This window comes from Perognathus longimembris, chromosome 10 (genome assembly GCF_023159225.1).
Source record: "Perognathus longimembris pacificus isolate PPM17 chromosome 10, ASM2315922v1, whole genome shotgun sequence".
Lineage (NCBI taxonomy): Eukaryota > Metazoa > Chordata > Mammalia > Rodentia > Heteromyidae > Perognathus > Perognathus longimembris.
Window position 1 is genome coordinate 12,203,572 of NC_063170.1, and position 17,632 is coordinate 12,221,203.

A 17,632-nucleotide genomic window follows, 5' to 3' on the forward strand; every position below is an offset into this window, starting at 1 on the left:
TCAAGGCCAACAGCTAGAAATAGAGGAACATGAAGAACTGATGACATTTAGGGGATAATTGAAAGGGATAATTAGCATGAATATTAATATCTAGCATCATAGGCTGAGAAGGCCCCTCAGAGCATTCAGGCAAAGACACAGCCAAATCTAATGTCATGAATGACAAAAACATGTCAAGGAGTAACATACGGGGCTGGGAATATGGCCTAGTGGCAAGAGTGTTTGCCTCGTATACATGAAGCCGTGGGTTCGATTCCTCAGCACCACATATATAGAAAAAGCTGGAAGTAGTGCTGTGGCTCAAGTGGCAGAGTGCTAGCCTTGAGCAAAAAGAAGCCAGGGACAGTGCTCAGGCCCTGAGTTCAAGCCCCAGGACTGGCAAAAAAAAAAAAGGTTCTTTTCCTCGGAGCAGCGTGAGAAGCGTGTTGTGGTCTCCGGGTCTCCCGGACAGCTCTACTGCAAAGATGGTCAACGTACCTAAAACCAGAAGGACTTTCTGTAAGAAGTGTGGCAAGCATCAGCCTCACAAAGTGACCCAGTACAAAAAGGGCAAAGATTCCCTGTATGCCCAAGGGAAGAGGCGCTATGATCGGAAGCAGAGTGGCTATGGTGGGCAGACCAAGCCAATTCCGGAAGAAGGCTAAAACCACCAAGAAGATTGTGCTGAGGCTTGAATGTGTTGAGCCTAACTGCAGATCCAAGAGGATGCTGGCCATTAAGAGATGCAAGCATTTTGAATTGGGAGGAGATAAAAAGAGAAAGGGCCAAGTGATCCAGTTCTAAACTTTGGGGGGAGGGAGGTGGTATTCATTTTGAGGGGAAGATCTTGAAGCTACAGAATTACGTGATGGAAAACTAATAAATGACAGAAAATGCCCATTAAAAAAAAGGAGTAACATACTTCTAGTTGAACATCTCCAACAATGGGAAATACCCAACTTTTGGAAATCAGGATTTTGGAAGTATATGAATAAAGTTCAGGTATATTTCCATTCATTTCCAACAAATATCTACATAAATATCTCAATATCTATTCACAAAGCCGGCAGTGTCTAGGCTGGACTTGAAGTGTATTGAGTTAGCTAAGGGAAGGGTGGAGAGGCCCATGGGAGTTAGAGAAAAGGGGCGATTAAGGTTACCCAGTTTCCACAGAAGTTCAGTTTTGTAAGAAGGTGGAGTCTAGATCATGAGGAGCCTTTCCAGCTATGCTTAGGAATGTGGGCTTGGTTCCAGAGGCCTTGGGAGTTTGTGAAGGGGTTTAATCAGTTCCTTCCATCAAGCTGCCTTGGGAGAGATACTGCAGTATCCAGAGTGGTGGTCAAGGAGTTGACAGGGAATGATCTTGGTGGCCCAAGGAATGTGACCAAAAGTGAACCTCTCCTCTATGACAAGATCGAGACCAAAATAGAGATAAAAGCTGGGCACGTTATCTTTGCTGGTCAAAAAGCAAAGTAGCGGGCTGGGGATATAGCCTAGTGGCAAGAGTGCCTGCCTCGGATACACGAGGCCCTAGGTTCGATTCCCCAGCACCACATATACAGAAAACGGCCAGAGGTGGCGCTGTGGCTCAGGTGGCAGAGTGCTAGCCTTGAGTGGGAAGAAGCCAGGGACAGTGCAGGCCCTGAGTCCAAGGCCCAGGACTGGCAAAAAAAAAAAAAGCAAAGTAGCGGGGCGGAGAATGTGGTTTCATGGTAGAAGGCTGGGCTAACATGTATGAAGCCCTGGGTTCGATTCCTCAGTACCCATACACAGAAAAGTCCTGTGCTGTGGGGCTCAGGTCATAGAGCGCTAGCCTTGAACGGAACAAGCTACAGTGCCCATGCTCTGAGTTCAAGCCCCAGGACTGGCAAAAAAAAAAAAAAAAAAAATCAAAGTAGCTCGTCCTGGGTTTGTTCCCCCTTCACCGCTGGACGTCTCCACAACCCTCTTTCCTGATAGGAAAACTGAGACCTAGGGTCACCAGATGGGAATAGAAGAGAAAAAAAAGAATAGAAACATAATCCCCAAAGGCTGGCCCTGACCGAAATCCTTGATCCTTGATTCTCCGGGAGTCGCCAGGACTGCCCCACTTCACTGCCAACCATCCCCACCCGGTCGTTTTGCTATGGAAACGGTCCTCCCGCCCTCCTCCGCGCCTCGGTTTCTTGAATGCACTCTGGGAAATGCAGTCCATCTCTGGTTGCCTGCCTGCGGCACGGGTGGCATTAAGACTACAAGTCCCAAAAGGCCGTGCAAAAAAACCCAACTCTGGCCGTCTCTGGGGAATGTGGTCCCTACTGACGGACTCAGAGTGGGAGGGCGGGGCCAGAGGGACAGGAGACGTTGTCCCCACCCATGTGAAGCCTCCTGGGCGGAGCCTGGATCTCCATTGGCCACGGCGGCACTGGAGGGGCGGAGTCAGAGGAATGAGGCGCGGAGCTGTTCGCCGCTCCAGGTGCTGAGTCCGAGGGAGGCTCCGGACGCGAGAGCCGCGGACGCCGCAGCCGCTGCCGCAGCCAGAGCCACCGCCGGAAAGCCGCGGTCGTGAGGAACCGGGAAGCGCTGGGGGCGCTGCCCGACGCGGACAGCTCTCTGGAGGTTGGTGCTGCAAGAATTGCTTTTGTTTTCTTGGGGAGGGATGAACGGAGGCGTGAGGGGGGGCCTGGGGAGTTGATGGGACGTGTCCTCGCCGCACTCCAGACCATCTGTCCTGGATTGCCGCTGACTGACCGCGGGCCTCCCGGTGGCCGGGTGCCCGAGGGCGGAGCAGCTTAGCTTGGGTTTGACGGTGGAGGGAGTTCTTGAGTGCAAGGGGCGAGGGCTGGAGGACCCTCTCCCCGTCCCTCCTGGGAGAGCATGCGAGGCTCGGAGCCTCCCTTCCCCAATGCCTGAAGTCGAGGCTGCTCGGATGGCTGAGGATGGAGGGGGTGTTTGGGGACCAGAGGTTTTGTGGGGGAGGAGGGGCAGGGGACCCTTCCCCACAAAGGGATCTGGATATGATGGGTGAGACCGCTGGACTCCTCCCCTCGGCTCAGACTCTCCCCTGGGGTTCGAGTTGTAAGGGAGGACCCCCCCTTCCCCTGCAGCCAAGGTTTTGTGAAGAAGGAGGTGGAGGATCAACCAGGGACTCTTCTCCCTGCCACACGTCCCCTCCTAGGATTTTTTTTTTTTTTTGGAGGGAGGATCGAGGTTTGTGGGGGAGGAGGAAAGGCCGAGAGACCTCTCCCCACCTTGCTCAGAGTTGCTCATAAAGGAAAAGCATAGATGGATGCTCAGAGTCCTCCGTGCTCGTGCCTGCGCCCAAGATCTGAGTGGCCTGGGGGTGGGGGTGAGGGGTAAGAAGAAGTAAGAGTGTCTGAGGGACCCCTTCCCACCCGAGTCATAGCCTCAGGCTCCATTCCACTTGGATCCAGGGCCCGGTCTGGAGGAATCGAGACCACCCACCCTCCGTGCCCCGCCACACCCCAGAGAACCTGAGCTTCTGCACCCCGGCAGGGAGTCCGCCAGCCTCAAATGGGCACGTGCGGGGCAGGACCAGGCGGCTCGCCTCTCAAACATCCCGAAGCTCCAGGTCGATGTCCCCCGCGACCATGGGTCGTCGAGGAGGGCTCGGCTCCGCGTGGGGGGGGGGGGCGCTCCAGCAGCAGTCTCCCCCGGGAGGGGGGGGATTTGGTTTCCGGGTGCGCGGCAACGGCTCCGGGGTGCTGGGTTCTCTCGCACTCTGCCCAGGCATCCACGCGAGGACAAAGCGGCGGTCGCCGCACTAGCGGGCGTGCGCGGCGGGCTGGGCGAGGGGCGCGGCTGAAGCCGGGGAGTGGGGGGCGGCAGGGGGGGAGGGACTCGGGCGCGGCACGGGCAGCTTCCGAGGAAACGTGCCAGGAGCCGAGCCAGAGACAAAGCGTTCCTGCTCCTCGCGGGCCCGCGCGAGCCGGGATGGAAAATCCCGAGCGGGGTGGAGGCTGCGCCGGGGCAGGGTGCAATGCCACACACCCCTCTCTTTTCCCACGCCCCCACCGCCCTCCTGGCTCTCTGTGGTGGGAGGGGCCAGAGTTTTGAGGGATACAAGTGGGCCAGGGTCGGGAGGGGCATTCTAAGTGGTTTACACACACACACACACACACACACACACACACACACACACACACACACACACCGGCCATCCCATTAGGTCAAATTTGGCTCTGGGATTAGTGTGAATGTGTATGATGGTTTGGATCTGAGTGTGAATGTTTGTGACTGAATGTGTGCTCGTCATTCACATGTGTGTCATGATAAACCTGTGCGTTTGGCTGTGTGTGAGAGAGAGGAAAGAGAGACAGAGACACCGACAGGCAGAAAGAGACAGAGACCCAGAGAGAGAGAGAGAGAGAGAGAGAGAGAGAGAGAGAGAGAGAGAGAGAGAGAGAGAGAGAGAGAGAGGGCGAGGTGAGAGCAAAGGAGGAATCATTTACTGCCAAGTTTGGATACTGCGTAGGGGAACGACAGTCACCCCTCCAGTGCTCCAGCCACAGTAATGACCTAGATGCTTCAGGCTGCCTTGGGCCTAGCCTGCATCCTGGATATGGCCCAGCAAGAAGGATTTCACAAGGATGATGAGTCTTCTTCAGCCCTTCTGGGGCTTCAGGTTTGACATGAACATCTTCAGTGCCCTGCCCTTCCCAACCCTCTTGCCATAATGGGTGACCATGAGGACTAGAGTTCTGCCTCATCACTACCACAGGCTGCCAAGCCTATGGGGGTTGTCGACAGAGTCCCTTACGATGTGTGTGGCCAGGAGACTTTTGTCACTTTGGCCTCCATCCATGTCTGGAAGGGATGCAGGACTGGGGTTCCTGGGAGTCACAATCAATCTCAGAAATAGCAGGTACCGTAGCAGAGAGGTCAGAAGGTAGACATGGATTGCACTATGAGCTAATAACCCCCAGAGCATGAGCAGAACCTTCCAGACCTCCCCACCCCTAGCAGTTGACCTCAATTCCACAGCTCTTTTATGCCAAAGGTGCTGTGTCTTTGTGATAATCTCCTTTAGATAGGACTTGGGGCTAGAGTGTGGCAGTGAAAGAACAGGTACCAGACAGTGGAGCCAAGCCTGCCTGGTCCAGTCCCCTCAAGAAGCCACCGTCAGCATCCACAGCGCCCTCTGCTGGGAGGATGTCAAACCGAGGCATCATTTGACAACCCGTACTCAGAGCAGGTGTGGGTGGCTGTTAGCTACAACCACAAACCTTTCTATTTGGGTTATTTCTCCATCTACCTTTGGAATCCTGATCTGCTTTGGTTTTGCATTTTGAATGGGTTATTTTTTTAATTGCTGAGGATCAAACAAACCTAAGGCCTAATGCATGCTAGACAAACACTCTCCCACTAAGCCACACACACCCTGAACTGATGCCTTCAGCAGTTCAGGATCCTTCTAGGAAGTTAAAGTCATAGAATTGCTGCTCTCCTTAGCACTACAGAACTTTAAAAATAGGGCTCGAAGGGCTGTGTTTCTGTCCAGTTGAGGGTGGGCATCACATCCATTTTCATGATGCATGGAAAATATTTAGCAAGTTTGGTGAGGTTTAGAAATCTTTTGGGTCTCTCCCATGCCTCTCTTGTTCCTTTCTCATTTTTTCCTTTTCCACTTTTATTCTCTTCTATTCCTCATTATTAAATTAGTCAACACATTTTTTCAAAGACAAGCCTTATTTTCCTCAATGATAATGTGGCCTAGAAAATGCAGACATCTGCAGGCTATTACTAAGTGCAGAAAGCTGTGAACACTGATTCTCCCAGGCTGGTGATGGGAGTGGGGGAGATAGATGAGACAGTCCTAAAGCCTGCTTGATGACATGTGTCTCTTTTGGAGTTACTCTGAAGGGATTTCACGCTGTCACAAAATTGTTAGAGCTCCTCAAAGGAGAGGAGGTATTTAAATACCTGGTATTGTTCTGACTTTGGCATCCATGTGATTTGCATTGAACTACGTGACTCAGTATCATAAAGTAAAAATAGGACTTAATTTCTTCCTCGCCTGTTCAGAAAGTGACTGCATCTATAGTGTGTTGTGTTCTGCATTAGAGTGAAAAGCTAAATTGCTTCATAAATTGAACCACCTGCTTATCCTGATTAGAGAATAGCGTTTAAAATCACCTACAGGCAATAACATTATTTTATGTTTCTTTTAATTCGTACCTGAATCTTTGTCTTGTAAAACATTTCCTCATGCTCATACATTATTGCTTTCACTTGACATTAATCAAGAATGTTTAATCCTTGTACTGAAGCCAAACAAATTAAATATCAGCAGATACAGGAAGGCGTGGGTGGCATTTCTGTTCTTTTTGGGCTCAAAAAAAGTCTGAAAGTTCATAGGAAAGGAAAAATGGACTCAAGGTTCAGTAAATATTGTGGGTGTAGTTAAGGCTTTCTGAGGAAAGGATCCTTAGAAATTTCCAAGAGGGATTGTCATGTTGAAGAATCTGCACGAAAACCAGTGGCAGTGAGCATGTAAATGACAGCATGCATGCTGGGAGTTAAGACTGTAGCCTCTGGAATTGCAAATCTCTGCTCTAATGCAGCCAGACTTTCTGGAGCAAATTCATCAACTTCCTGCTGCTTTTCTCCCTATACACAGACCCTAAGCAGCTACGGAGCAGAGCTGTCCAAGGTTCTGGAGTGCTGGCCTCAGCCTGCCTTGTGTGGAAGGGTTACAGGGCAATAGTTTAGGACCACAGCCTCTGTGAGGATTTCCCTAGAGCGGATTGCAGAAGGGAATAGGAGCTGTAAAGGATTGCTTTGAATGAACCCCTTGGCAATCCCTATTTAAAGAATTACAAGCTAATAATAAGAGGAAACATTTTCTGAGTCAGGCTCTTTGCATGCAAGAATGTATTTAACCCTGACAGTTCTAAGAGGTAAGTGCAAACAAAGCTTTGAAAGAAAAGGGCTTGCCCAAGGTTACAGAGTTTAGGGTCCACCACGTTCTCTTAAGCTCCAGAAACATCCCACCCACTCCCATCCTTTACCACATGTTATTCCCTACTGCAGTATAGAAACAAAATGGAAGTATTGGATTGTCCTATAGATAGTTTTGTTCTAATCATATTTTAAAGGAATAGAATTGGGGACCAAGTAGGATTCAGACACAAATCACAGAGTCCTTTCACGCTCAGTAAAGACAACACCATTCTTTGTCTTATCCTGGTAAAAGGCTTGTTGCCTCAACGCTGTTAGCACAGACAGCAGTGTAATATCCATCACGACCAGCAGCCCAGGAGTTTCTTTCCAGAGGGGAGCATTTTCACAGGAAGTCAGTTCTCAATGGCAGCAAAGTGAATGATTTTTTTTCTTTTTAAGAAGGCAAGGAGACAAAAAAATAAAGCTCCAAGAAGACTATTTTTAGGCAAAGAGTACATATAGAAGCAAAGAAATAGTGCTTATCTTTATTTCCTAGCATCCTTTTTTTTAAAGCTGAGGACACCTGGATATTGTTAGGAAGTGTCTTTCACTTATTCTCACTCTCACATTTTCACACAAAGCTTCTAACACCTAAATAAAACTTTCCCTTGTTTTACTTAGAGAAAGTAAGACATTCATGTCTGCGTTCATATCATCCCAGCCTCTATTCTACCTTCACTTGTGGCTGCTAGACTTTTTGAAAGGTGAATATATCGGGCTTGGCAAACTTCATGTCATTTGCCCTCTGTTTCTCCTATGGTAGCTGTAGCAGCTGAACCAATCTTGGGACATACACAGGGGCTTGTGTTCGAGAACCTCCCCATTCAATAACTGTACCCTTGGGTATCTAAAGCGGGTGGAAAGAAATAGTTTTCTTTCCTTCTCCCTGGGCATTAGTCTGCAGAACACTCAGATCGAAGACCTGCTCTCTTAAGAAAATGCCTTCCCTCAGGCTGCATCTTCATCCCATTTTGGAGTGATTTCTGTCCCTTCTAGGCTGGGGGTTTGCGGAGCTCTGACGCAATACAGGAAGGCTGCTTTGTGTTTCCCCTAAGGCACTTGGAGGCTGAGGACCTGACTCCCATCTGGGTCTGCTCTGACTCATATGACTGGGGACAGATTTGATTGTTTTCTTATTTAGAGTCATTAATTAACTCTCCTCAGCACTGGAACAGCATGTAATAAGAGGCCATTTGTAGGGATCTCTAGGCAGCCCTGCCTAAGGTTGAATACCATCTCCTTTGCTAACATAATCAGGAAATAGCTTTTAATCCTTCAGAAAACTTGTCAAGATTTTCATCCAATATAAGAAAGAAAACAAAAAAAAATGGAGTTCACTGCTAAGGTTGCTTTAGTTACTCTGGCAAGAACCAGGGGACCCAAAGTCCCTCAAAGGAGAACTCGATTTACATTTATTCAGCAAATATTGCTTGTGCCTGCAATGTGCCAGGCATAGAACTGCACACAGGAAACACGATACCAACTTAACATAAGCCCTGACATATAGAAATATTGAGTGGGACAGGGAAACAATGCAGAAACTCTAAAAGGAGTATTGCTGCTAGCAAGAGTTGTTTTTGTTTTTAAAGAACTGGAAATAATATTAATACTCACAAACCATCATCTCCTTTTCATCATGAAGAAAGAGGCTAAGGGAATTTGAAGGTTGCTCTGGCTTTATCTCCGGTTAGTGGCAAAGGTAAAGCATAGAATCAGGTTTTGCAACATGTTCTTAACCCCTGTCCTAAACTGCAGCTCTGTTCACCAAATTATTCAAAGGGCACATTTCCATGATCACAGCCTTGTGTGATCCAATTCTACAGCAGAACCTAAATTTGAAATCGAAACCAACATAAATAGGAAACACAGAAAGCATTATCTGGGGTGTCCAATATGGTAGCCACTAGCTAACTATTGAACACTTGAAATGGTACAGTTTGAAACAGTGTATTTAAAAGTAAGCTGAGCTAGATACTGGTGGCTCATGTCTGTAATCCTAGCCACTCAGGAGGCTGAGATCTGAGGATCCAGTTCAAAGCCAGCCCAGGCAGGAAAGTCCATGGGACTCAAATTTCCAATTAACTACTAGAAAACTGGAAGTGGTGCTGTGGCTCAAAGTTATAGAGTACTATCCTTGAGCTGAAGAGCACAGGGACAGTGCCCAGGCCCAGAGTTTAAGCTCTTCTACCAGCCAAAAAACAAAAATGCTGAGAACCCATGTCCTGACACTTGTTAATCCTAGATCTTGAAACACAGAGATCAGGAGGACCACAGTTCAAGGCTAAGCTTGGGCAGGCAAATCTATAAGATTTTAAGTGGAAGACACTGGACAGGGTGGTCCTATCATCCCAGCTATGATAGAAAGCAAAAAATAGGAACATGAAGGCCCAGGCGCATTCCTGGGTAAGAAGTTTGACCCTATCTCAAAAATAACTAGCATAGGGGCTGGGGATATAGCCTAGTGGCAAGAGCGCTTGCCTCGTATACATGAAGCCCTGGGTTCGATTCCCCAGCACCACATATACAGAAAATGGCCAGAAGTGGCGCTGTGGCTCAAGTGGTAGAGTGCTAGCCTTGAGCAAAAAAGAAGCCAAGGACAGTGCTCAGGCCCTGAGTCCAAGCCCCAGGACTGCCAAAAACAACAACAACAACAACAACAACAAAAAATAACCAGCATAAGGGCTGGAGGTATGACTCAACAGTAGAGCACCTTTCTAGCAAATATGAAGTTCTGAGTTCAAACCCTAGTACCCACAAAAATGAATTAAATAAAATATACCATTAAAATTAATTTCACTTGGCTTTATTTTACTTTTCAAATGTACCTTTGGAAAATTTATCCTTGTATATGAATGTTAAGGGTACAGTTCAGTAGTGGCACTTACCTAAAAGCATGTACACGCCTGAGTTCCACTCCAGCACCATATATATGGAGGAATTGGGGAGGGATTTTTCTTCACAAACTGGCATTTAGCAAAATAGATTTTGTAATCAGCCAGTCTGAGTTTAAACCCTGGCTGTCCCATTTGGGCTGTGTGAGTTTAAGCTTCCATTTCCTCATCTATAAAATGAAAATGAATAGCCTGCCTCCTAGGGTTGTGAGTTAAATTGTTAAACTACTTAAACCAGTAACTGGCCCACAGGTAATATTTACTAAATACTAACTATTGTTAAAAAGGAAAGTTGTAGAAGCTTAAAAGACAGGAGCAACAGGAAGAACACCTAGGCAATTTTCAGATAAGCAAAAGAGTTAAAAGTTAAAACCTGAGTGAAAACACTTGCTAAGTCATAAACGATCATGATATAGACCATGTTTTCTTGCAAATAATGATGCTGAGGAAAGAGTTTGAACCATTTGCATAAACATACGATGAATAAGCAAATTAGCTAACTGAATTCTGCACAGGTCTTGTCTTCTGCTAATGAGTTGAGGAAGAAAGAGGATGATTAGAGGGTGACTCAAGAACTCTAAGTCTTTTGGGCTCCAGGGTTCCTCAGGGGAATGAGAGCCTTGTGCTTTTGGGGAAAATTCCTGGACAAGTACCTAACATACCCAAGGTCAAGACCATTTTGCAACCCCCGTAAGCCAAACATTGAGCCTATGCCAATAAGGATGAAAGAAAGAAAGAAAGACACCGAGTCGTGGTTTCCTCTTCTGCAACATGGAGATGGTACTAGCTCTTTTGCAGGCTATGGTGAAGAAGCAAGATAATGCAAATAAAACACCTGGTAGAGAGTAGGCACTCAATAAGTGGTAGCTATTCCCACATGGGACTTCAGATACTTCTAAGCTCTCTGTTCTTGGCAGAGGATTTTCTGTTCACCATTTCCAGAGCCTTTTCAACAATTCCTCTGCTTTCCATCCCTATCATCACTTGGTCTGTGAGGGGGCTGTAAGGACAGTTGCAGGGAATTAAATGTGTCTATGCAAAAATGTAGGGTTTTCTCCATAGCTCTGAGCACACGCTACACAACTTTTTATGTTCTCTGTTGAATTAGCACATGGGAGGTTCTTTCTCTGGGAGATGAGGCAGAGAGCAAAATGGGCATTGTTCTCCATCATGCTTAGCCTGATGTTTTGACATCTTGGCCTTGGTGTTTAGAGAATTTGTCCATGTAATTTTGCTTTAAAAAGAAGGGACATGGCCTGGCGCCAGTGACTCACGCCTGTAATCCTAGCTACTCAGGAGGCTGAGATCTAGGGATTCTGATTCGAAGCCATCCTGGAAGGAAAGTCTGTGAAACTGCTATTTCCAATTAACTAGCAAAAAAAAAAAAAAAAAAAAAAAACCCTGGGATGTAGAGCTGTGGCTCAAGTGGTAAAGCACTAGCCATGAGCAAAAATGTTTAGGGACAGTACCCAGGACCTGAGTTCAAGCCTCAGGACCAACATACACAAAGGAATGAAACCAGAGCTTCAAAACCATATCCATTTACCTCTGAGAATAGGCCCTACAGCCATTTTTACTGTTTTTGACCATCCCTTCTTTCAAAAGTTGGCCTTTCAAAATAAAACTGGAATAATTGTAAAAAAAAAAAAAAAAAGTTGGCCTTGGGGCTGGGAATGTAGCTTAGTGGTAGACTGCTTGTCTAGCATGCGTGAAGTCCTGAGTTCGACTCCTCAGTCCCACATACACAGGAAAAGCTGGAAGTGGTGCTGTGGCTCAAGTGGTAGAGTACTGGCCTTGAGCAAAAGAAGCTCAGGGACAGTTCTCAGGCCCTGAGTTCAAGCTCCAGGACTGGCAAAAAATAAAATAAAATAGACTTTTGAAATGTATTTTAAGCTTAGGTTAACAGCATGTTAGACTATAAAGTAAAAACATTCAACTCAGTCAGTGCCACAGGGTTTGAGCAGAAGACTAATACAGATGGGTTTCCTAGGTGAAAGTGTGGTAGGTTAGATGGATCTTGATTCAGGCTCAATCCTGGTTCTGTTCATAGACTCCTGTCCCCCTGGGACCAAGTGCCAGTGCCACGTCCTTTGGACACCATGTGGTTCTTGAAGTGCATGGTTTCCCAAGCATTCACTCTTTTGTTCACTCAACAAATGCTGAACTGTGTAAGAGCTGAGGGAGTGGTATTTTTGAGAATCTTTTCTCTAGAAGGATCCTCAGGGTCTGGCTGGGGAGAGGAGTGGTACAGATATGCGCAGTAAGCCAAAGCTAATGTTCAAAGGCTGAAGTAACCACGGGAGTCTGGGATAAAGAGGATTGGCTATGGTCGAGGGAAAGCTGTCTGAGAGATTTGGGTCTGAATTTCATTTTCATCACCAAATATGTGACTGTGTTGGGTCAGTAACTTTCAACCTTTCTGAGCCCCCTTTTCCTTCCCTGGTACAATAAAACCAAATTTTCCCAGGCTGTCATGGAGATTCCATGGCAACACATAGGGAAATGCTTTGGAATAATACTACCTCTCCTTTAGGGTGTGTTTATAACTGGTCAGGTGTGCTCAGCATTTAACATGTGTAAAAGACAACCATTGTAACCCAGACATCATAGTAGAGCAAAAATAAAAACATTTAGGGACTTTAAGTAGCTTGTCCAAAGTCACACAGACAATAAGTATAACCCAGATGTCAACCTAGGTGATATGACTGCCCAGCATGCACTTAACCACTCTGATCACTGCTTCTCTGGTTCAAGGTTAGCAGGAATGTAATAGCTATTTGAAGGAGAGAGAGAGGGAGAGGGAGAGAGATAACTATTTGAGGAAGAGCGCTTATAGGGAGGTTTTCTGCTTGGTTTTCAGGAGTGGGGGAAAGACCCTGAGGGGTGAATACAATGAGGAGAAAATCTATAATCAAATGAATAGAGGTAGGAATGCCAGTAGTCCATTCTAGAGGCATTGAAATGAAGATAGAAGTTTCTGTAGGAAATAGATATCTAGAAAGCCTTGAACAGCCTGGCATCTGTGGATCATGCCTGTAACCCTAACTACTCAGAAGACTGAGATCTGAGGATTGCTGTGTAAAGCCAGTCCAGGTAGGAAAGTCTATGAGACTCCTATCTCCAATAAACTACTGAAACAAAAAGCCAAGCTGGGCACTGGCGGTTCAGGCCTATAATTGTAGCTACTAAGGAAGTTGAGGTCTGAGGATTGTGGTTCAAAGCCAGCCCAGGCTGAAATTCCATGAGACTCTTATCTCCAATTAATCACCAGAAACCCAGAAGTGTCACTGTGGCTTAAGTGGTGGAGTGCTAGCCTTGAGCTGAAGAGCTCAGGGACAGTGCCCAGGCCCAGAGTTCAAGCCCAAGGACTGGTACATACACAGTCACACTGACACACTGACACACTGACACACACACACACACACACACACACACACACACACACACAAACTCCTTGAACATCAATAACAAGTATTAGTGTTCATAGGCAAAGAAAGATATGGGAAAGCTGAAACTACTAGCTTGTGGCATCTCACTGAACATAGGCATTTTGTGGCCATGTTGAGCCTGCTCACCGAGCATGCCCAACGCCAGAGCTTGTAGAAGGCCTAGCCAAACAGTGCTGCCACACAGCATTCCTGCCAGTGCTCTTCACTTTGCAAAGAATTTGCATGGCCTTTTCTCTACACAAAAGCCTTTAGAGGAAGAAGGATGGGAGGTGTGATGCAAGGTCTGCCACCTGTGTCAAGTGGAGGGCAGCAGAAACTGCCAGGAAGCACAGATGCCAAGCGCAGCTGTGGAGCCCAAACCTAAGCATAAAGCTTAGGCGAGGCCTTCTCCGTGAGGAGAGGCAGAAGCTGCGGTCCCTGGGCTGCAGTCATCTCCCTGTGCTTTAGCAGGCAGACAGGATGGTCCTTTGGCTTATGGTTCCCAGTGACAGTCCCCAAGTGGCTACCTCCCAGGGTGGCATCAGTCAAGGTCATTGCAAATCTCAGCCTTTTCTGGGTACAGCACTTGTCAGTCAGTGGTTCCCTGGCATGGAGAGAGCTTAGTTTACAAATGGAGATTTTTCTGGACTTAGATCTCAAATGCATTCTGCTTATTTTTTTTCTATATGCAGCAGGGCTGGAGACTAAACCCCATTCTCCTCGGCCTGCTGGTGAGGAGAAAAATCTTTCTTTTTTCTAATGGCTGCAGTCACAATCTGCACCAGATTTCTCTCCATGACTACGCTTCTAATAACAATGGAAAACAAAGGCAGGAAAGGAGGGGGAATGGATGCAACACTTCCTCCAAGAGGCACCTGCAGTTCTGTGAAGGATGAAGGTGGGGGTGAGGCCTTTACAGCTCTGAGAGAATCCCTTGATGAGTAAAAGAAGGGTTTGATGTCCGAGATGATAGAAGATGAAAGAGATCATGGTACCTCACTGTGTTTTCTTTGAAAAGTCAGGCTAGGATCCCAAATGCTCTCCACAGTTCTGAAACCCTAAATACAGCAGTGGCCAAGGCCAGGAAGATTTTTTGCCAGATAGTCCAGTGATAAGGCCATAGGATTTATAAACATATCACTGATGAGAAAGGACGAACATGCTGAATGCCCCAGGGTTGGATAGTGACTGCTGAAGAATAAAATAAAATCGAGCTGGGGAATCTGAAGAATAATAAAGCATGGGTGTTAGGAACAGCTGGGTGTCAGAAAGTAGGGCTGTGTGGCGACTTCAAGGCAGCTACATCAGCCAGGCCCCATTTTGCCTGATCATTCTGAACTCAAGGCTTTGACATGCCAATTGTTAAAGGGTCCTGTGATCCGGCCCCTGTCACACACTAGGTGCGCAGCAACTGTTCTCACACCTGGCTCCCATTCTGTGGTAAGCTCTGTGCTAGGAATTGGAAAGAGGGCAATGGGTAAGACAATCTCTATCCTCAGGGAGTCCGACAGTTCTAAAACAGAACAGGAAGCCGGGTGCCAGTGGCTCAGACCTCTAATCCTAGCTACTCGGGAGGCTGGGATCTGAGACTTGCAGTTCAAAGCCAGCCAAGGCAGAAAAGTCAACATGAGACCCTTATCTCCAATTAAGCACTCAAAAACCGGAAGTAGAGCTGTGGCTCCAAGTGTTAGAGTGCTAGCCTTGAGCAAAAGAGCTCAGGGACCGAACCTAGGCCCTAAGTTCAAGCTCCATGACTGACCAAAAAAAAAAAAATAATAATAATAATAGGGGGCTGGGAATGTGGCTTAGCGGTAGAGTGCTTGCCTAGTATGCACGAAGCCCTGGGTTCGATTCCTCAGCACCACATAAACATAAAAAGCTGGAAGTGGTGCTGTGGCTCAAGTGAGCCTAAAGAAACCAGGGACAGTGCTCAGGCCTTGAGTCCAAGTCCCAGGACTGGCAAAAATAAATAAATAAAATAGAACAGGAGTGCAGGGTAGGAAATGTGCAAATGAACATGGCCACCCTTGTAGGTGCTTCCTCATACTTCTGGAACAACGTAGCCTGACAGGTAAGGCAATTGGGATTTTTTTTTTTTTTGGTTGGTTGTGGGGCTTGAGCTCTGGGCCTGGGTGTTGTCCCTGAGCTCTTCAGCTCAAGGTTAGCACTTTACCATTTAAGCCACAGTACTACTTCTGGTTTTCTGGTGGTTAATTGGAAATGAGTCTCATGGACTTTCTTGCCTGGGCTGACTTTGAAATGTGATCCTTAGATCTCAGCCTGTAGAGTAGCTAGTATTATAGATGTGAGCCACCAGAGCCTGGCTTAAATTGAGATCTTATAAACATTACTTATCATATCTGACATTGGATCTAAGCAGACCTAGCTATGAAGGCTCACAGAGCAGCATAAAGGCCAAGGGAGAAGGTTGCATACACACAGGGAAAATATTGTTAAAAGACAGGCCCTTAGCCAGATGTGTGGCATACTCCTGTAATTCCCTCACTGTAGAGGCTGAGGCAGGGAAAGTGGGAGTTTGAAACCAGCCTTGACTACATTGTACTTCTGAGATCCTTTGCCTGCAATTAGAGCATACACCACAAGGGGCAGCAGGAAGTGGTGTAGTCTAAGCAAGCATTGCTCCAGATAGGAATGATATGGTGAGCAAAGCATAGTTTTTCAATTCTTAAGCTTTAGAACACAATTTTAAAATGGTTAAAGTATTATTTATTTTTAATTGGTACAATATATTTGTGTGTTACAGAAGTGTAATTCAACATATGTATATAATTTGTAATAATCAAATTAGAGTAATTAACGTCTCCATCATAAAGAGACTGCACATTTAATAGACCCAAGCTGTGGTAACCTATATAGAGTTTGTAGAGGGCTGTGAATTCATCAGCATTCATTTAACAAAGTCCATTGTGTGCCTACTGTGGACAAAGCACAGCCCAAATGTTCCTGCTCTTAAGTAGTCAAGTACGGAGACAGATAATTACAGTGCAGCCAGATAAGTGGTATAATGAAGGGATGGGCAGAGAGCACTCAGAGCATAGAAGAGGGACTCATTTTGCCAGCAGGAACACACATATTTCTGTGTGCTGGGGCCAGATGTTCACATCTGAGTTAGCATATTTACACGAACACATGAAGAAGGAGGGAAAAAAACCAATACAATGGAATGTTTGAGGTGCTGTAAGAAATTTAGATTGGTCTTTTGGATGACTTTGGACATATAGAGATAGACACTTCCATTTCTAGTCCTCAGTTTCCTATACTGAGGTCCGCTGATGGCTTGGCAGCGCCATTCTGACTGGGGGCTAGAATGGCATGCGAATTACTGTGATAACCTTGATCTCCAGGGGCCAGGCCTGGCCTTGTCCCAGCCCCAAAGGCCTCTTTGGCACCTGCTTGTCTAGATCTTTGTACTGCTATCTCTTAATTCTGGCTGCAATGTTCCAGTATCACAGCCAGGATTTTGGCACCAGGAACTCATTGTCTGTGAGGAATTAGCCTTTGGAGTGCTGTGGAAATGGACTCACTCTCTTGAGGTGCTATTTGGCTGCACCCCATCATTGCCAGAAGCCAGACTGGCCTCACCAAAGCACTAACCACTGAGCTGTCCTACCTCCTTCTCATCAGCAGATTGACCTCCTGTCTGTCTCTGAGGCCACTTATTGAAAAAACCATGGCTGGGTGCTGGTGAGTCACACCTGTAATCCTAGCTACTCAGAAGGCTGAGATCTGAGGATTGAGGTTTGAAGCCAGCCTGGGCAGGAAAGTTCATGAGGCTCATCTCCAATTAAGCACCAAAGCAGCTAGAAGTGGAGCTGTAGTTCAAGTGATAGAGCACTAGCCTTGAGCACAAAAGCTTAGGGACAGAAATCAGGCCCTGAGTTCAAGTGCATGGATCAGCATAGGATGAAAGAGAGAGAAAGGGAGAAGGGAGGGAGGGAGGGAGGGAGGGAGGGAGGGAGGGAGGGAAAGCCTTGACCCAGTTAGGCAGAGGATCTCTGGTCAGGCCCATAGCTGTCTTTGAAGGTCTCTAGAAGACAAGGTTCTACCTGGCCTGTGCTTCCTTCTAGAGAACTTCTTGGGCACCAGACAGTCTGATCAATTGAAGTAAGCCCCTACCCTGCTTTTCCCAGGCCCTAGCCCTCTCCGTGTGTGGCTATAGAAGCACCTTAATGTCAGGGGATTTGGAGGAGCAACCATCTTAATAAATTGAACAATGCCAGCATCTTTAGAGGTAAACTACTTAAAATGGCTAATTGTACCATAGAGAGTTTTCATATACAGTATGTTAGAGCCATGCCTTGTTAAGTCAGTAGACAAATGGAGGCTCCCAGAAAGCCTTTACTTAAGTGCCACTTACAAGTCTCTTAAAAG

The 17,632-nt window shown here is 46.8% G+C and overlaps 1 pseudogene; it reads left to right on the forward strand.

Annotated features, from left to right (window-relative positions):
* The first annotated feature begins 423 nt into the window (after positions 1 to 423).
* On the forward strand, positions 424 to 879 carry LOC125357974 (annotated as a pseudogene).
* The last annotated feature ends 16,753 nt before the right edge of the window (positions 880 to 17,632 follow it).